The sequence below is a fragment of the Leucopleurus acutus genome (genome assembly GCF_964270905.1).
Source record: "Leucopleurus acutus genome assembly, chromosome: 13".
Taxonomy (NCBI): Eukaryota; Metazoa; Chordata; class Mammalia; order Artiodactyla; family Delphinidae; genus Leucopleurus; species Leucopleurus acutus.
This window is the reverse complement of record NC_139155.1, coordinates 36,753,001-36,775,548: the sequence shown is the minus strand read 5'-3', so window position 1 is coordinate 36,775,548 and position 22,548 is coordinate 36,753,001.

Below are 22,548 nucleotides of genomic sequence, written 5' to 3'. Positions count from 1 at the left end.
CCTCAATAGGATCTTTTTAACTACTGTTCCCCTGACCTTTTTCCTGTGAATTGATATTTAAAAAATACTTAAAATGATGTTTCAAAGGGAAGTAACCAAGTGTTCCATTTCTTTAAGACACAGCTATCCCAGAAATTAGACATACACATTGTACTAAGGTGGGTGCCTTATTTTTGTGTTCACTCATTCTTGACTACTTGAAGTGCCACTGTAAATGGAAAACCTATCGTGAAATAAATAAGATTTTAAGGCAAAAGTAAGGTAAAGAATTGAAAAATATATGTAAGTAAGTCTTGTTTCCTGTATGCTGTCATGTGACCATGATTATACTGTCATGTTCTTCACAGTTATTTGATCAAGATGGGGATGAAGAGGGAAGGGGCATGTTTCACTGCATTTACAAAATGCAATTTTTATTCCCCAGAGTGATGACAGCATGATTTATGTCCAGGGAGTCAGGTGAACTTCTAGGTGTTAGTTTCACATAATGATATACTTTCTTAAAAGTACACGTGGAATCCCTCTACACTAAAGAAGTGTATTGTCCAGACCATATAAGAAAATAATCTCAGTATGCTATTACCAACATTGCAGCATTATTTATATTTCTAAAAACATATTCTTATAAATTAGTTTATTTTGAGTTATAATAAATATAAGTAGGGTTAGTGTGTATATGTGTGCATATATTTTATACATACGCATAAGAGAAGATATTTAAATTCTTCATTATACCTAGCCTCGTTTCTCAAAAACCAAATTTAAGATTATTGTAAATATAGAGTTAACAGTTTAAAAAACACAAAAAAGACATTGTTTATATTAAGAGCTATTACTGACAGGTAGAATTAGACATCTGTGAAGCAGCAAGTTTGTTGATTATTCACTGTGCCATGACAGGTGGGGAAGAGAAGAATTTTAAAAGTCAACTTAGGATGAATCACGATCATAGTAAGACAAAAATGACTAATGGGGAACTTTAAATTCCCTGCAAATCTCACCCTTTCCCTGTGCACAATCTGCTCAATTCACCTCCCTGTCCAAGGGCTGCTCCATATGGTCCCTGCCTCCCCTTCATAAACTGTCTTCAGATTGTAAACCTACTATTTATTTTTCTTTCTTTCTTCATGCCTTCTTCTTTCAACTTGTCTTTCTTCTGCTCCTCAAAACAAGTTATCCAATAGCAGCCCTGGTATCTTTTTAGATGGTTGGTGTTCAATCACCTTTGACTAGTTTCTTAGATCTTCAAAGAGATGCTTGACCAGCATGAAAAAAACTTCCAACAGGTCACAAGAGATGGTGAAAGTCATATGACAGAGCAGAACTTCCTTTCCTCACCAGGTAACATAACATTGAAAAAAAAATTAACTCACCCTACTCCTAGTTACATTATTATTGGGTGGTTAAGAGTATAGGTTCCAGAATCACACTTCTTGCATTCATATCTTGATTTTTCCAGTTAGTAACCACATGGCAGCAAAAAAAATATTTAAATTCTGTGCCTTGATTTTTCTAGATGTGAAATTCAGGTGCCAGTAGTACCAACTATATAGAGTCATTATAGAATTCAATTCCTCAACATATAAATAGTACATAGAACAATGCCTGACATAGAGTATAATGTTTACTGATATTAATGTACAAAATAAGTTATTGCATTCTCAAACCATACTAATGATGGGTACTATATTTCTTGCATGTGATCAAAAGCTAAGAAGTGTTTGAGAAAGCATTTGGACTCTGATTCCAGAAATTGCCATTTTTTCATGATGATTTTAATCATTTGAAGGCAATCCTTCACTCTATGTGGAGGTGGTCTAAAGTTATACCTAAAAAAGTGAGGTTATTTTGAAACTAGTCTCATGACGAAAATATATACAAGGTATTCAGGGGCAGGTACAAACATGCCAGTGTCCCTCCAGTCACATTCTGCAGAGAACCATCTTTGTTAACATGTACCCTATGTTTTTTCTAAAGTGTAGCTATATGACATTTGTACAACCAGTTTCCTAACTGTGATACCCATCACTGATGGATTTTAAATACAGATGTGCAGAAATTACTTTTGCAGTAATCCTGTCTCATGAGAATATAAAATCATTTCTGGAAATAAAGAGGAAAAATTCCTCTGACAACACAAATTAATCATCATAAAAACCCCACTATAGAGACCTTCAAGATGGCAGAGAAGTAAGACGTGGAGAACACCTTCCTCCCAACAAATACATCAGAAATACAACTACATGTCAAACAATGCATACAGAACACCTAGAGAATGCTGTCAGAACCTCAGACTTCCCAAGAGCTGTGTGACTGACAGGGTTTTTGTGCTCCAGCCAGGTGTCAGGCCTGTGTCTCTGAGGTGGGAGAGCCGAGTTCAGGACATAGGTCAACCAGAGATCTCTTGGTGTAATATCAAACAGCAAAAGATCTCCCAGAGATCTCTATCTCAAGGCTAAGACCCAGCTCCACTCAACGACCAATAAGCTACAGTGCTGGACACCCTATGTCAAACAACTAGCAAGAAGGGTACACAAACCAACCCGTTAGAAGGCTGTCTAAAATCATAATAAGGTCACAGACACCAAAAGCAAAACCACCAGATGCGGTCCTGCCTGCCGAAAAGACAAGATCCACCCTCGTCTACCAGAACACAGACATGAGTCCCTTCCACGAGGAAGGCCACACAACTCACTGAACTACCCTTAGCCACTGGGGGCAGACACCAAAAACAAGGGGAAAAATGAACCTGCAGCCTGCAAAAAGGAATCCCCAGACAAAGTAAGTTAAGCAAAATAAGAAGACAGAGAAACACACAGCAGAAGAAGGAGTAAGGTAAAAACGGACCAGACCAAAAAATGAAAGGAAATAGGCAGTCAACCTGAAAAAGAATGCAGAGAAATGATACTAAAGATGATCCAAAATCTTGGAAATAGAATAGAGAAAATGCAAGAAACGTTTAACAAGGACATAGAAGAACTAAAGATGAAACAAGCAAGGATGAACAACACAATAAATGAAATTAAAAATACTCTTGAAGGGATGAATAGCAGAATAACTGAGGCAGAAGAATGGATAAGTGACCTGGGAGATAAAATAGAGGAAATTACTACTGCAGAGCAGAATAAAGAAAAAAGAATGAAAAGAACTGAGGACAGTCTCAGAGACCTCTGGGACAATATTAAATGCACCAACATTCAAATTATAGGGGTCCCAGAAGAAGAAGAGAAAAAGAAAGGGACTGAGAAAATATTTGAAGAGATTATAGTTGAAAACTTCCCAAATATGGAAAAGGAAATAGTTAATCAAGTCCAGGAAGCACAGAGGGTCCCATACAGGATAAATCCAAGGAGAAAAACACCAAGACACATATTAATCAAACAGTCAAAAATTCAATACAAAGAAAACATATAAAAAGCAGCAAGGGAAAAACAACAAATAACACCCAAGGGAATCCCCATAAGGTTAACAGCTGATCTTTCAGCAGAAACTCTGCAAGCCAGAAGAGAGTGTCAGGACATATTTAACGTGATGAAGGGAAAACCCTACAAAAAGTTTACTCTACCCATCAGGATACCATTCAAATTTGGTGGAGAAATTAAAAGCTTTAAAGACATGCAAAAGCTAAGAGAATTCAGCATCACCAAACCGGCTTTACAACAAAGGCTAAAGGAACTTCTCTAGGCAGGAAACATAAAAGAAGGAAAAGACCTACAATAACAAACCCAAAACAATTAAGAAAATGGTAATAGGAGCATACATATTGATTATTACCTTAAATGTAAATGAATTATATGCTGCAACCAAAAGACATAGACTGGGAAAATGGATACAAAAACGAGACCTGTACATATGCTGTCTAGAAGACACCCACTTCAGACCTAGGGACACATACAGCATGGAAAAAGTAATTCCATGCAAATGGAAATCAAAAGAAAGCTGGAGTAGCAATTCTCATATCAGACAAAATAGACTATAAAATAAAGACTATTACAAGAGGCAAAGGAAGACGTTACATAATGATCAAGGAATCAATCCAAGAACAAGATATAACAATTATAAATATTTATGCACCCAACATAGGAGCACCTTAATACATAAGGCAAATGTTAACAGCCATAAAAGGGGAAATCAACAGTAAGAAAATCATAGTATGGGACTTTAACCCCTCACTTGCACCAATGGAGACATCATCCAAAATGAAAATAAATAAGGAAACACAAGTTTAAATGATACATTAAACAAGATGGACTTAATTGATATTTATAGGACATTCCATCCAAAAACAATAGAATACAATTTCTCTCAAGTGCTCATGGAACATTCTCCAGGATAGATCATATCTTAGGTCACAACTCCAGATTTGGTAAATTTAAGAAAATAGAAATTGTTTCAAGTACCATTTCTAACTTCAATGCTCTGAGACTAGATAACAATTACAGAAAAAAATGGTAAAAAATACAAACACATGGAACTAAAAAATACACTACTTAATAACACAGAGATCACTGAAGATGTCAAAGAGGAAATCAAAAAATACCTATAAAATAATGACAATGAAAACACGATGACCCAAAACCTATGAGATGCTGTAAAAGTAATTCTAAGAGGGAAGTTTATAGCAATACAATCCTACTTCGAGAAACATGAAACATCTCAAATAAACAAAATAAACTTACACCTAAAGCAATTAAAGAAAGAAGAAGAACAACAACAAAAAAAAAAACCCCGCAAAGCTAGCAGAAGGAAAGACATCATAAAGACCAGATCAGTAATAAGTGAAAAAGAAATGAAGGAAACAATAACAAAGATCAATAAAACTAAAACCTGGTTGTTTGAGAAGATAAACAAAATTGATAAACCATTAGCCAGACTCATCAATAAAAAAAAGGGAGAAGACTCAAATCAATAGAATTAGAAGTGAAAAAGGAGAAGTAACTACTGACACTGCAGAAATACAGAGGATCATGAGAGATATAAGCAAAGATATGACAATAAAATGGACAACCTGAGAGAAACGGACAAATTCTTAGAAAAACAAAACCTTCTGAGACTCAACCAGGAAGAAATAGAAAATAAAAACAGATGAATCACAAGCACTGAAATTGAGACTGTGATTAAAAATATTCCAAAAAACAAAAGCCCAGGACCAGATAGTTTCACATGTGAATTCTATCAAACATTTAGAGAAGAAATAACACCTATCCTTCTCAAACTCTTCCAAAGCATAACAGAGGGAGGAACACTCCCAAACTAATTCTAGGATACCACCATCACCCTGAAACCAAAACCAGAAAAAGATGTCACAAATAAAGAAAATTACAAACCGATATCACTGATGAACATAAATGCAAAAATCCACAACAAAATACTAGCAAACAGAATCCAACAGCACATTAAAAGAATTATACACCATGATCAAGTGGGGTTTTATCCCAGGAATGCAAGGATTCTTCAATATACACAAAACAATCGATGTGCTAAACCATATTAACAAAATGTAGGAGAAAAGACATATGATCATCTCAACAGATGCAGAAAAAGCTTTTGACAAAATTCAACACCCATTTATGATAAAAACCCGCCAGAAAGTAGGCATAGAGGGAGCTTACCTCAACATAATTAAGGTCATATATAACAAACCACAGCCCACATCATTTTCAATAGTTAAAAAATGAAACCATTTCCACTAAGATCAAGAAGAAGACAAGGTGGTCCACTCTCACCACGATTATTCAACAGTTTTTGAAGTTTTAGCCACAGCAATCAGAGAAGAAAAATAAATAAAAGGAATCCAAATCAGAAAAGAAGAAGTAAAGCTGTCACTGTTTGCATATGCCATGATGCTGTACATAGAGAATCCTAAAGATGCAGCCAGAAAACTACTAGAGCTAATCAATGAATTTGGTAAAGTAGCAGGATAAAATATTAATGCACAGAAATCTCTTGCATTCCTATACACTAATGATGAAACATCTGAAAGATAAATTAAGGAAACACTTCCATTTACCATTGCAACAAAAATAATAAAATACCTAGGAATAGATCTATCTAAGGAGACAGAAGACCTGTATGTAGAAAACTGTAAGACACTGATGAAAGAAATTAAAGATAATACATCAGATGGAGAGATATTAGCACGTTTTTGGATTGGAAGAATCAATATTGTGTAAGACTATACTACACAAAGCAAGCTACAGATTCAATGCAATTCCCATCAAACTACCAATGGCATTTTCATAGAATTCGAACAAAAAGTTTCACAATTTGTATGGAAACACAAAAGACACCAAATAGCCAAAGCAATCTTGACAAAGAAAAATGGAGCTGGAGGAATCAAGCTCCTGGATTTCAGAATATACTGCATAGCTACAGTAATGAAAACAGTATGGTACTGGTACAAAAACAGAAATATAGATTAATGGAACAGGATAGAAAGTCCAGAGGTAAACTCACGTGCATATGGTCACTTTATTTTTGCTAAAGGAGGCAAGAATATACAATTGAGAAAATGCAGCCACTAAAATAAGTGGTGCTGGGAAAATTGGAGAGATATATGCAGAAGAGTGAAATTAGAACAAAAAAGTCAACTCAAAATGGATTAAAGACCTAAATATAAGGCTACACACTAAAAACTCTTAGAGGAAAACAGAGGCAGAACACTCTATGACATAAATCACAGCAAGATTCTTTTTGACCCACCACCTAGAGAAATGGAAATAAAATCAAAAATAAACAAATGGGGCCTAATGAAACTTTAAAAAGTTTTTGCATGCAAAGGAAACCATAAACAAGATGAAAATACAACACTCAGAATGGGAGGAAATATTTACAAATGAAGCAACTGACAAAGGATTAACCTTCAAGATTTACAAGCAGCTCATTCAGCTCAATAACAAAAAAAAAAAAAAACAAAAAACCCAATCCAAAAATGAGCAGAAGACCTAAAATGACATTCCTCCAAAGAAGATATACACTTTGCCAACAAACACATGAAAGAATGCTCAACATCATTAATCATTACAGAAATACAAATTAAACTACAATGAGATATAACCTCACACAGTTTAGAATGGCCATCATCAAAAAATATACAAACAATAAATGCTGGGGAGGGTGTGGGGAAAAGGGAACCCTCTTGAAATTTTGGTGGGAATGTAAATTGATACAGCCACTATGGAGAACGGTATGGAGGTTCCTTAAAAAAAACTAAAAATAGAACTATCATATAACCCAGCAATCCCACTACTGGGCATATACCCTGAGAAAACCATAATTCAAAAAGACCCATTCACCACAATGTTCTTTGCAGCTCTATTTACAATAGCCAGGACATGGAAGCAACCTAAGCGTCCATCAACAGATGAATGGATAAAGAAGATGTGGCACATATACACAATGGAATATTACTCAGCGATAAAAGGAAATGAAATTGAGTTATTTTTCGGGAGGTGAATGGACCTAGAGTCTGTCATAAAGAGTGAAGTTAAGCCAGAAAGAGAAAAACAAATTCTGTATGCTAACACATATATATGGAATCCAACAACAAACATACAAAAAGGTCATGAAGAACCTAGGGGCAGGACTGGAATAAAGACACAGATGGAGGAAACTGGGACAGGCCTCTTAGATAGCCTCATCCACCAGAGGGCAGACAGCAGAATCAAGAAGAACTACAATCCCTCAACCTGTGGAACAAAAATGACATTCACAGAATGATAGACAAGATGGAAAGTCAGAGGGCTATATACCAGATGAAGGAACAAGATAAAACCCAAGAAAAAACAACTAAAAGAAGTGGAAATAGGCAACCTTCCAGCAAAATAATACAGAATAATGATAATGAGGATGATCCAGGACCTCAGAAAATGAATGGAGACAAAGATCGAGAAGATGCAAGAAATGTTTAACAAAGACCTAGAAGTTTTAAAGAACAAACAAACAGAGATGAACAATACAATAACTGAAATGAAAACTACACTAGAAGGAATCAATAGCAGAATAACTGAGGCAGAAGAATGGATAAATGACCTGGAAGACAGAATGGTGGAATTCACTGCTGTGGATCAAAATAAAGAAAAAAAAGAAAAGAAATGAAGACAGCCTAAGAGACTTCTGTGACAACAAAAACTCAACAACATTCGTGTTATAGATGTCCCAGAAGGAGAAGAGAGAGAGAAAGGACCTGAGAAAATATTTGAAGGGATTATAGTCAAAAACTTCCCTAACATGGAAAACGAAATTACCACCCAAATCCAGGAAGCACAGAGAGTCCCATACAGGATAAACCCAAGGAGAAACATGCCCAGACACATAGTAATCAAATAGGCAAAAATTAAAGAGAAAGACAAAATATTGAAAGCAGCAAGGGAAAACTGGCAAATAAAATACAAGGGAACTCCCTTATGGTTAACAGCTGACTTCTCAGCAGAAACTCTACAAGCCAGAAGAGAGTGGCATGACATAATTAAAGTGATGAAATGGAAGAAACTACAACCAAGATTACCCTACCTGGCAAGGATCTCATTCATATTTTACAGAGAAATCAAAAGCTTTACAGACAAGCAAAAACTAAGAGAATTCAGCACCACCAAACCAGATCTACAACAAATGCTAAAGGAACTTCTCTAAGTGGGACACACATGAGAAGAAAATGACCTACATAAACAAACCTAAAGCAATTAAGAAAATGGTCATAGGAACATACATATCGATAATTACCTTAAATGTAAATGGATTAAATGCTCCAATCAAGAAACACAGGCTTGATGAATGGATACAAAAACAAGACCCATATATATGCTGTCTACAAGAGATGCACTTCAGACCTAGGGACACATAGAGACTGAGGTGAGGGGATGGAAAAAGATATTCCATGCAAATGGAAATCAAAAGAAAGCTGGAGTAGCAATTCTCATATCAGATAGAATAGACTTTAAAATAAAGAATGTTACAGGAGACAAGGAATGACACTACACAATGACCAAGGGATCAATCCAAGAAGATATAACAATTATAAATATATACGCACCCAACAAGGAGTACCACAATACATAAGGCAACTGCTAACAGCTATAAAAGAGGAAATCGACAGTAACAAAAAAATAATGGGGGACTTTAACACCTCACAATAATGGACAGTTCATCCAAACAGAAAATTAATGAGGAAACACAAGCTTTAAATGACCCAATAGACCAGATAGATTTAATTGATACTTATAGGACATTCCATCCAAAAACAGCAGATTACACTTTCTTCTCAAGTGTTCACAGAACATTCTCCATGATAGATCACACCTTGGGCCACAAATCAAGTGTCAGTAAATTTAAGAAATTTGAAATCATATCCAGCATTTTTTGTCCACAACAGTATGAGATTAGAAATCAATTACAGGGAAAAAAAACCTTGAAGAGCACAAACACATGGAAGCTAAACAATACATTACTAAATAACCAAGAAATCACTGAAGAAATCAAAGAGGAAATCAAAAAATACCTATAGACAAATGACAATGAAAACACGATGATCCAAAACCTACGGGATGCAGCAAAAACAATTCTAAGAGGGAAATTTATAGCTATACAAGCCTACCTCAAGAAAAAATAAAAATCTCAAATAAACAATCTAACCTTAGAACTAAAGGAACTAGAGAAAGAAGAACAAACAAAACACAAAGTTTTCGAAGGAAAGAAATCATAAAGATCAGAATAGAAATAAATGAAATAGAAACAAAGAAAACAATAACAAAGATCAATAAAACTAAAAGCTGGTTCTCTGAGAAGATAAAAAAAAAATTGATAACACTTTAGCCAGACTCATCAAGAAAAAAGGGAGAGGACTCAAATCAATAAAATTAGAAATGAAAAAGGAGAAGTTACAGCAGACACCACAGACATACAAAGAGGCTACTACAAGCAGACATCCTAAGAGACTGCTACAAGCAACTGTATGCCAATAAAATGGACAACCTGGAAGAAATGGACAAATTCTTAGAAAGGTATAAGCTTCTAAGATGGAACCAGGGAGAAATAGAAAATACGAACAGACTAATCACAAGTAATAAAATTGAAGCTGTGATTAAATATCTTCCAACAAAAAGAAGTCCTGGAGCAGATGGCTTCAAAAAATTGCAGAGGAAGGAACACACCCAAACTCATTTTATGAGGCCACCATCACCCTGATACCAAAACCAGACAAAGATACTGCAAAAAAAGAAAATTACAGACCAATATCACTCATGAATATAGATGCAAATATCCTCAACAAAATACTAGAAAACAGAGTCTAACAACACATTAAAAGGATCATACACCATGATCAAGTGGGATTTATCTCAGGGATGCAAGGATTCTTCAATATAGGCAAATCAATCAATGTGATACACCCTATTAACAAAAGGAAGAATAAAAACCATATGATCATCTAAATGGATGCAGAAAAATCTTTTGACATAACTCAACATCCACTTATGATAAAAACTCTCCAGAAAGTAGGCATAGAGGGAACCTACCTCAACATAATAAAGGCCATATACAACAAACACACAGCAAACATCATTCTTAACAGTGAAAAACTGAAAACATTTCCTCTAAGATCAGGAAGAGATCCAAGGATGTCCACTTTCATCACTATTATTAAACATAGTTTTGGAAGTCCTAGCCACGGCAATTAGAGAAGGAAAAGAAATGCAAATTGAAAAAGAAGAATTAAAGCTATCACTGTTTGCAGATGACATGATACTATACATAGAGAATCCTAAAGATGCCACCAGAAAAGTACTAGAGCTAATCAATGAATTTGGTAAAGTTTCAGGATACAAAAGTAATGCACAGAAATCTCTTGCAATCCTATACACTAATGATGAAAAATCTGAAAGAGAAATTAAGGAAACACTCCCATTTACCATTGCAACAGAAAGAGTAAAATACCTAGGAATAAACCTACCTAAGGAGACAAAAGACCTGTAGGCAGAAAATTATGACACTGATGAAAGAAGTTAAAGACGACAGCAACAGGTAGAGAGACATACCATGTTCTTGGAATAGAAGAATCAATATTGTGAAAAAGACTATACTACCCAAAGCAATCTACAGATTCAATGAAATCCCTATGAAGTTACCAATGGCATTTTTTACAGAACTAGTACAAAAATCTTAAAATCTGTATGGAGACACAAAAGACTCTGAATAGCCAAAGCAGTCTTGAGGGGAAAAAATGGAGCTGGAGGAATCAGCCTCCCTGACTTCAGACTATACTACAAAGCTACAGTAATCAAGACAATATGGTACTGGCACAAAACCAGAAACATAGATCAATGGAACAAGATAGAAAGCCCAGAGATTAAACCCATGCACTTATCGTCAACTAATCTATGACAAAGGAGGCAAGGATATATATTGGAGAAAAGACAGCCTCTTCAATAAGTGATGCCAGGAAAACTGGACAGCTACATGCAAAAGAATGAAATTAGAACACTCCCTAACACCATACACAAAAATAAATGCAAAATAGATTAGGGGCCTAAATGTAAGGCCAGACACTATAAAACTCTTAGGGGAAAACATAGGAAGAACACTCTTTGACATAAATCACAGTAGGATCGTTTTTGATCCACCTCCTAGAGTAATGGAAATAAAAATAAAAATAAACAAATGGGACCTAATGAAACTTAAAAGATTTTGAATAGCATAGGAAAGCATAAACAAGACAAAAAAGACAACCCTCAGAATGGTAGAAAATATTTGCAAACGAATCAACGGACAAAGGATTAATCTCCAAAATATATAAATAGCTCATGCAGCTCAATTTTAAGAAAACAAACAACCCAATCCCAAAATGGACAGAAGATCTAAATAGACATTTCTCCAAAGAAGACATACAGATGGCTAAGAAGCACATGAAAAGCTGCTCAATATCACTAATTATTAGGGAATTGCAAACCAAAACTACAATGAGGTATCACCTCACACCAGTTAGAATGGGCATCATCAGAAAATCTACAACCACAAATGTTGGAGAAGGTGTGGAGAAAAGGAAACCCTCTGGCACTGTTGTTGGGAATGTAAATTGATACAGTCACTATGGAGAACAGTATGGAGCTTCCTTAAAAAACTAAAAATAGAATTACCGTATGACCCAGCAATCCCACTACTGGGCATATACCCAGAGAAAACCATAATTCAAAAAGACACATGCACCCCAGTGTTCATTTCAGCACTATTTACAATAGCCAGGTCATGGAAGCAAACTAAGTGCCCATCGACAGATGAATGGATAGAGATGTGGTACATATATACAATGGAAAATTACTCAGTCATAGAAAAGAACGAAATTGGGTCATTTGTTGAGACATGGATGGATCTAGAGACTATCATTCAGAGTGAAGTAAGTCAGAAAGAGAAAAACAAATATCGTATATTAACGCATATATGTGGAACCTAGAAAAATGGTAAAGATGAACCGGTTTGCAGGAAGAAATTGAGACACAGATGTAGAGAGCAAACATATAGACACCAAGGGGGGAAAACCGTGGGGGAGTGGGGGTGGTGTTGTGATGAATTGGGTGATTGGGATTGACATATATACACCAATGTGTATAAAATTGATGACTAATAAGAACCTGCTGTATAAAATAAATAAATAAAATTAAATTAAAAAAATCATATTAGACAGAAAAAAAATTCACAGATGTAGAGAGTGGACTTGAGGACACTGGGAGGGCGAAGGGCAAGCTGGGATAAAGTGAGAGAGTGGCATGGCCTTATATATAATACCAAATGTAAAATAGCTAGTTGGAAGCAGCCATATAGTACAGGTATATCAGCTCGGTGCTTTGTGACCACATAGAAGGGTTGGATAGTCAGGGTGGGAGGGAAATGCAAGAGGGAGAAGATATGGGGATATATGTATATGTATAGCTAACTCACTTTTTTATAAAGCAGAAACTAACACACCATTGTAAAACAATTATCCTCCTATAAAGTTGGTTAAAAAAAAACAAGGGGCTTCCCTGGTGGCGCAGTGGTTGAGAGTCCACCTGCCAATGCAGGGGACACGGGCTTGTGTCCCGGTCTGGGAAGATCCCACATGCCGTGGAGTGACTAGGCCCGTGAGTCATGGCCACTGAGCCTGCGCGTCCGGAGCCTTTGCTCCGCAACGGGAGAGGCCACAACAGTGAGAGGCCCGTGTACAGCAAAACAAACAAACAAACAAAACAAAACAAAACAAAACAAAAAAATACTGTAAAATGCAGGTACTTGGGCTCTCCTTCAACATCTAAAAACTTTGATTTAACATACCACAGTTGATTATCTGCTTATTCATAACAGAGCATATTTTAAGTTTCAAATCAGAGAAGAGAGAGGTTTTGTTTGAATCAGCAGACTGACATTTGCAAGTAAATATAGTTAGTAACAACAAATTTACACAAAAAATCAGACCAAAGATACAGTGTGTATTTACAGTTAGCAGGAAAATAATCATAGTGGTAACTGCGATGGATTTATCAAACAGTGGTTAAGTGATATTTAGCATTCTCTGGGATCAGACACGTTAGGAATAACTCCATCATACTCTGTTGAAATAAGTTTGTTTTTGACTTGTGAAACTAGATTCTGGTTATCTGGAAAATACCTGTCCCCTTAAAATTTTGGATAAATTAAATGATAATTTAATATGTTCTGTGTAGTGCACAGCTGTTCTATGTTGATCATAAAGCATATACATTTTCTTGTTAACTGAATACTCATTCAAATAGAGATTGAAATTTCACAGAGAGGTTATTCACAAGAAACATTGGGCATTCTTGATAATATGCATCATAATTAGTTTTATAGCTATTACATTTAATGTTCAGAGTAGAGATGGGACATACCAGAAATCTGGAGGCCAGCAGATATTGTATCCACCACAGAAAATAACTTCTCATATTGTATTCCATCCTTCTGCTTCCTTAGCTCATAATTTGGTTCTGATTGACAGAGAAAAAAAATCTCAGAAGATTCAGATGTTCATATTTTATTAGCACTCAAAAGTTTGGATGTGTCTTCAAATCTCCTGGACCTGAAAATGTTGGCTGGAAATGCCAGGAAAAACATTGTTTGTTCACAGTGTTTCTGGCAGTTCGACTCCTGCTCCTGGCTGGAAGTTCAAGTGCAGAGATGCATGAAATTGAACAATGATAATAATAAAAACTTTTCTGAAACTGTTTTGAAGCTGCAAATGTGGGATTTTAGGTCTATCTAACCTGGGGAAATGGCTCAGGTACAATTTTATAGTCAAATGGGTTCATCTTCTTTTCTTCTTTCTCATTTGGTTCCCATCACATGACAATTTTACGGCTGTATTAAGGATTCAAACTTCAGCACTGCTGAACGGATACCTGCTAATTATTTGGAGTCTGATTAGTTCATTTGTTGGCTAGCAAGACCCTTTTGTTCTCTCCTTTTTTGTGAGCAAAAGGAATTTCAACTCAATGAATCTTGCTCTTTGCGCACATGTGTGCTTGAATATTCTGTGAGGGAAGCAGTGAAAGTTATTGGAAGGACAATGAATTTGGAAGATTATCTTTACATGTCATTACTTCTAGACCTTCTCCCTTATCTTAGCAGTGGGGAACACAATGTTAGAATCTATATCCAAGCACTCCCTGGGGCTATTGTCTTTTCTAGAGAAAATCTCTACATAAAAAGGGTGGTTATATCAGTAGTAAAATTTTTGGGTGAATCTTAAAATTCTGTCTCCAACACAGGGGCCTGCAAAAGGGAAAACTAATATAACCTTATTTGTCCCCTGTTCAGTTTGGTTCCTTTCCTTCTTAAGAGCCCTAAGCATTATTTCTAGGATGTAAAAAGAAAGTCCTCTTGGATAGAATAGTAAAGATGAATGAATGAGTTGTTAAAAATCATAATCTTACAAAAGAGATGTTTATGGTACCTTAAAGTAATCAGATTTTAAACATTACCTATCTGTTACTCTTTTCAGCAAGGTAGGGGACCCTCCTCTGAAGCAAATCTTACTATGCTAACATCACTGAGATATTCCCTAGAGAGATTTTGATTTAAGTCCTCCCAATTATGCTTGATACATGGTTTAAAATGTCACAGATGGGAAATGATGAACAAAGAATACATTTATTCATTTAAATATCTCTGATTTCAGGAAGAAATTACTAAATTTCTAACCTTATTTTCCAAAGTAAAGCATGTATGGTCGGGATCTATATAGATTCATTTTTTTTTGAAGCTGCAAAATATTGAAGACCTTTTAATAATTGCACATGGCATTTTGTGTGGTTGTATAAATGCTCTGTTCATTTTTCCTTCCAGGCATATTCATTTAGTCAGGGATTATTTTTATATAGATGGATTATGGTAATTAGAAGTTTCCAAAGGAGTTTGCATTCACAATAAATACTGATGATTTTAGCCTACTGAGAAGTTGTTTATAGCATTTTGTTTTCCTAGCTCAAGTCCATAAGTCTAACTTTAGAAGCAGCAGGGCTGATAAACCACAAAAGAACTATTTTATGGGTGACCCAGTAACTCGAATTGTTAGAAAAAAGAGAAAGTAAAGAATTGAAAGAAATGACCACTACTGACTAGTTCATATGGTGTGTGGTGTTTACCTTCATCTGTGTGATAATTGGACCAGGGGATGACAAATCCATAGCAATACAAGGCTTTCCTTACAAGACAGTTAATGCACCATCAATCAACTAGTGGGAGTAGTTTCTGTGTTGCAGTCTAAGTATGTTTTCATTCAGCTCATTTGCACTTCAAAGCTGAAGTCGATAATTCAGGCCCAAGTAGGTGCAATTTGGGCTATTTCCCTTTTGTAGCATATGAAGACAAGCTGAGAAAATCTCTAAATTCATTTGCACAGGGCATTACTGGCCAGAGTTGGCAAAGCAGAGAAGCTGCTCATTTCTTATAGGTGAGTATTATTGCTATGAATAAATCCTGTGAGAGCTCGGGGCCCCAAGTAAACATGGTTTGCTCTCTATTGGTGATCATTGATTTTATTATGTAAAACATAAGGATACTCTTTGTTTTACAACAGGTCTTAGAATCCTATCTTTAGCAAAACACTTGTGGGCTGAATTAACAAGCCCGGCCCATCATCTTCATGGATTAAGAAATGTTTATTGAATAGGAGGAAGGAAAACACAATGGGAAAGGTGAGCTCTGTGTAGGTCGGAGACAAAGTGGCTAGATTATTATCAGGAAGTAAAAGCAGCAGCAAAGTGGCAGGGAAAGGCAATTACAGCCCTCTTTGCTCAAATAGCATTCAATGAAAACTCTCAGTGACCATTGTAGTACTGTGTAACACCTACGGAATGTTGTGTCTCTGGTATTACTTTGTTCTCTGTTACTTTATTCAATTCCAGATTCTACTAAAATATGCTAAGCGCCTGCTTTGTGCATGAGACCTCATATCCCACATTTTGCAGGGCAGTCCTGCAAAGTTGGTCCCACCATTGCATTGTGTCTCCACACAGCTGCTATAATCAACAAAGTCAATTACTATTCACTGTGTTAGATGATTTCACAAGCCTTATTTTTCTGAGCCACTTATGAAGTTCTGTGAGAGAGGATCACATTTAAAGCAACTGTCCAATCCCCTGAGTTAAGGTTTTTTGTTTGTTTGAATTATTTTTAAACCAACATTTTCTGAGTGCTTTCTTTGTGCTCAGAACTGTACAAAACACTTTGTATGCATGATATGACCTTATTTAATCATCACAATATCCTTGTGGAGTGTACACTAACACTGTGCACATTTCATAGATGAAAAGTTAAGGAGAGAGAGATTAGGTGATTTGCCCAAAGTTAAGTCATTTGTCAGCTTTTCCTGGCTGTGAAAAGATCTTAACTCAGATTTCCTGATTCCAATTATGGACCTTTTCCTTTATATTATGCATACTGCCTTTCATGCCAGTGACACAGGCCAATACAATTGTAATATTTGGGATATATACCAATGTCTTCTTTGCAGAGACTATGAGCATTTTCAAAAGGGATAACTCAACTTGTGAGGATACCTTTGTGGTTTCTCACATTCTTCCTATCTTGGCCTTCCTCCATTTAGCCCATCTTTCTGTCTACTCATTCTCCAATACCCATCTCTGTTTAAATCAAATAATTTGCTAATGTCTCCTTGAATACTCCATGCTCAGCTAAAGCTCCATGTGTTTCTTTGCCCAGAATTCCACTCCCTTTACCTTCTCATCACTGAATACCAAGACTGAGACTTTCTGGTGACCCATCCCCCCTCCCCCGCATCACTTTGCTCCTAAATAAGCTTCCTTTTCTCAGTTTCATGCAAATTCACAGTTAATTCCATTCTGTGTGTTATTGCCTACTTTTAGTCATCTTGAAACATTTTCACTAAATCTTTTCCAAATCTCAAACCTATATCTGTAACAACCTTATTCACACTAAGGAGGGAATGATTATTTATAATCTTTAGTGAGTGCTAGACTTCTGCCTTACACTATGTTAGAAACTTCTCAAAAATCGCCGTGGAACTAATCTGTAAAGTATGAATTATTGTGACCATTTTACAGGACAAAAAATGGAGGCTTTGAGAGATGAGCAAATTGTCTAAGATAATGTTTGTGGCACAACCAGGACCCATAAGTCATTGTCCCCAAACACAAACACAGTGTAATGTGTTTATCTCACATTACACTGACTGTGTTCCCTCAGACATTTTTTTTAATTCATCCCCTCACTAGTTCACGTAACAACTTTTAAAGATATTCTAGTAAAAAAAAAAAAAAGTCTAGAAAGGTCTAATGTGAGTCTCCAGAGATAATATCAAGCACACTGGCCTGATTCAGGTGGGCATGTAACTTTTCTTTGGATCTCTCTAATCATAGCTTCAAGGGTAGAAATAAGCACATCAGGACAAAGTGGGCTCCCAGGTACTCCTTGCTGTTTGGGAAACCTTACTCCTCCAAAGGATTTTGAGCATTAATTTTGCCCTGTGCTGCTGCAAGAATAAGATATTTTTAAGCAGAATTTTCCACAATGACTCTTTTCAAATTTGCATGCTTTCCTTTGTTTCAAAATTAGTGCCGTCATCTAATGAAGAGAAATAGGTTAAATTAATCAAAGTAAAATTTTAGACTGAGCATCAAAAAATAAAATCCTGCTAATAGTGAGATCCATTAGACATTATTAACAGCCCCATTGATTGAGTCATTTAAAAGAAGACTGAGATCCCCCAAGATGATTCTGAGAAGACTCCAGGCCAAGGGAGAGGAGCAGATGGAGCCCACAGGCCCTCCAGTCTCTAATGTGGGTGATTTTTTCTGAATTCCCTCATTTTGCCTTCTTGTCAACAAATCCTGCCATCATTTCGCTCAAATCTTTGCAGCATTTTTCCAGAGCTGTTAACAGAAATCATTTCTCAGAGACTGGGAAAGAATGTCATTTTGTCATTTTCTTGGGGGATTAGAAGGGAAGAGCAGGCGGTCTCTGCTTCCTGAGGCTTTCATGATGAAAAAATAAGAGAAGAGTGAGGCCTGCCAGCTAATGGTGTACGAGATACAACTTCCCTTGACAGTGCTATGCAGAAATAGTAACTGGAAACTCCTCAGCCAGCCTCTCTCCTTATTAACTAGAAGGAAGGACAATTTGGGACCATATCAACACCCCCAAATTTACTAGCACTAATGAGCTGCATGAACTTAATCATTGCATTATATCTGAAGAGTAAGAGGAACTTTAATGATCATCAGGTATAATCTGCTTCTTAATTCAATAACTCCTTTTAATTACAGAATTCCTGTGAGATGGCCATTGGAAGCTCATTATTTCATTGAATTTTCCATCTGTGGTTAGTTGTTTCATTTGTTAAGAAAGTCACCCTTTTATTGATCTAGGACATTCATTCATTAGTATTTGCTTTCTCCTTTGGAATAATAATAATAATGTATTATGAAAGTAATAATGATGATCAGTAGCAGAATTTTTTCTTATGTATTAGGCATGTAATACAATTTTGTATGTGTTTATGTTTTTATTTATAATCAGACAAAATCTTATGTTATAGGCATTATTATTTGCCCCTATTCTACACAAGGGTGAATTGAGACTTATAATGCTAGACTGACCTTGTTGAGGGTCACATAACTAATAAATGGAGATTTAGAATTTGTGCTCAATTCTGTTTGATTGCAGAACTCAAGCTCTTTTGTGCTCTGGACACGCACACACAAATCTTCTAGCTCCTCATTTTACACATTCAAAATACACTGTTCAATTCTTTTTTTTTTTTTTTTCTGGGCTGCATATCCCAGCTTCTCTAAGCATTCCTTAATTGATATGACTTTCAGTCACCACATGATCATAGTTGATTTTATTTTAGAAGTTTCCAGCTTGCTTTCCTAATGTACGGAACCTTGAATTGGAAATAATATTGAAAGTGTGGTTTAAGTGCAACACTTAGAAATTCCATCACCACCCTTCATCACTTTTCCAAATCAAGTTTCTGCATCTGCAAAAGTTATTAATAGCAAAGATTATAATTGAATTAAAAGAACATCAAAGTACAAAGCTGTAGGAGATTAAAAAAATACTTACAATTTAGAAGATTTTATTTGCAGATCAGAAATTCTTTTTATTTACTTGAAACATCACCATTTTCTCTGTAAAACTGAGCCTACACTTACTTTATATGATTTCCTATTCTGTTTGAGGGCATGGAGCTACAGCTCCCTCCATCTACTGAAATTTGGGGTGAATGTGTACTCAACTCAGCTGCCCCAGGTGCAATCACACAGCAGGGGCTCCATTCTTATGGATTCAAGAGCCCCACTGTAAACTTCTGGCAGAGGTGATATGCTAAGAATAACTCAGCCTTTCAGATTAGTCAGAAAGAGAAATAAAAACTAGGTGTGACTGTCTTTGGGTGACCAAAAAAATCAAAAAGCATGAGATGCATAAGCATTATTCCCACAGTCATAGCGGGGTTCTGGACCACCACAGAAGTCACTGGCTGCTGAAGCCTCTGCCTGGAACTCTCAAGAAAGCTCTGATGCTGATGTGGAAATTCTTTAAAGACTGAACAAGGTCTTTGAGAAATCTCCAGGGGTAGGTAGGGGAACTATGCTAGTATGCTTTCAAGGAACTCATATACATTCCAAGTAAGTAGTAAGACCAGTGCCAAAGGAAGCAGATAGACCTCTTTAAAAGAGGAAAATAGCAGTAAATGTAGTAGTTACAGTAATAAAATGATTTAATGTGTACTGGAATAATATCAGTCAAACATGGAGATAAGGAGAAAGGGGGCCTTTGGAGTTAGGGTATTACTATAATTTTCCACATCCTTTCCCATGTGACATAATCATGTCCATGGCACTAAGAGTCTTCAAGAAAGTGTCTGGAACGAGGCACCTATTACAATGAAAAGTAGACACTAATGTTGGAGGTTCTGGGCTATGATTTTGTTTATTAAGTAGCATTGTGGTTGGAGTCACTTTTTTATGATTAGGTTAATATGTGTATGTAAATTAAAAAGAAAAAACAATAGTGCAGAATGCATTAAACTAACCGCTCTCCCTTGCTCCTCCTTTCCTCTCTCCAATTACCTAGTCCCTGTTCTTGTTACTTTCTAAAATTTTGCATCTTGTAGAGGTGACATCTATAGCTCTGAGGTGTTGAAATGACTTTGTTTGTTTGACTTAGGAAATTTAGGCATTATTGTTCCTATCTACTGAAGATGAAGATTTAGCTCATTTATATGACCCCAACTCCTCCTCCTCCACTTAACCTGTAGCTAATATTTCAGTTTTTCAATTGACTAAAGCTTTAATATTGTTTCAGTAGCACATACACTAAAATTGGTGTTACAGAGATTGGCATGGGGCAAGGATGATGTGAATTTGTGAAACATTCATATTTTTATGGAATACTATTCAGCCTTAAAAAATAAAGGAATTCTAACACATGCTACAACATGAAATATCTTTCAAAACCTAGTGCTGAGTGAAATAAGCCAGACACAAGGAAAAATATTGTATGATTCTCCTTATATGAGCTACCTAGAGCAGTCAACCACCTAGAATGGTGGTTACCAGGGGCTGGGAGAGGGGGCAGTAAGGAGTTGTTGTTTAATGGATATAGAGTTTTAGTTTGGGAACATGAAAAGTTCTGGAGATGAATGGTTGTGATGGTTACACAGCAATGCAACTGAACTATACACTTAAAATTATTAAATTGGTGAATTGTGTTAAGTATATATTATACTAAAATAGAAATATAGGGCTTCCCTAGTGGCACAGTGGTTGAGAGTCCACCTGACGATGCAGGGGACACGGGTTTGTGCCCCGGTCCAGGAAAATCCCATATGCCGACGACCGGCTGGGCCCGTGAGCCATGGCCACTGAGCCTGCGCGTCCAGTGCCTGTGCTCCGCAATGGGAGAGCCCACAACAGTGAGCGGCCCGTGTACTGCAAAAAAAAAAAAAAAAAAAAAAAGGAAAAAAAGAAAAAAAAAAGAAATATATATCCTCATTATTTAACTTCTCTTATCGTTTGACTTCTTCCACATAAAACTAACGTTTCAGCACATCTTCTTAGTTTTTATCCTCATTATACAAGAGTAACTCCATGTACAAACTTTTTCATAAAGATATGTACAAGCAATTGTTGCAGATATTGGTGGTGTTTACAAATTTATTTTCCTCTTTTTGCCTTCTATGCACCTGGGATTATTAGATTCAGACCCCTTGTGGCTAATAAGCCAAGTGACCAACTTCATTTACCAATGAACTGAGCAGCAAGGAAGTGAGCCATTCTCAGACCTGGGCATTTAGCCACAGAGACCTAAGTTCTTTGCCACCACAACTGGTAAAATTTCAGATGGCTGTTTTTTTCTTTTTATGTTTCCTGAGATTATATTTAGGAGTAGGTATTTTTTCATCCATCATTTTGTGTAATCAGAGTACCCATTAAATAGAAATATTAATGTCTTTTTTCAGATGTGCACAATTTTCCTGTGTTTTATTTTGTTTATTTCTTCCCTTTTATATTCTGCTTTCTCCTTCCAGAGCTCATATTTGTCAGATTTTGTATCTCCTTGATTGTTCTCCTATATCTTCTACATTTTATCTGCTCTTTGTCCTTTTTGTTCTATTTTTAATGTAGAATTTCTTGACTTTAATCTTATTTTTTTTAGTATCATCCTTCAAGTCTCTCTGAGAATACTAATTAGATTGTTTTCAAGTTTCTTCTTTTCAGTGAGTTATTTCTGTTTCCACTAGGATTGCTTTATTTATTTTGCCAGTTTTATGCTGCTAATTTTCTTTATATGCCTGAGTGATTATAAGTTATTTGTTCATATTTAAAACAGGAGGTATTGAACTGACTTTTCCAGGTAGTGGATTGGGTTTTCTCTGCTGCTGTATTATGTAGGCTTGTTTACTCTGTAAGATTTTTTTTCCTTCAATAATGGGGGCTGATCTGGCCAGGTAGGCAGTTAAATCACAGAGGATCCAGACTTTTGACAAGGGATTACCAAAATGGGAAGAAATTTATTCTG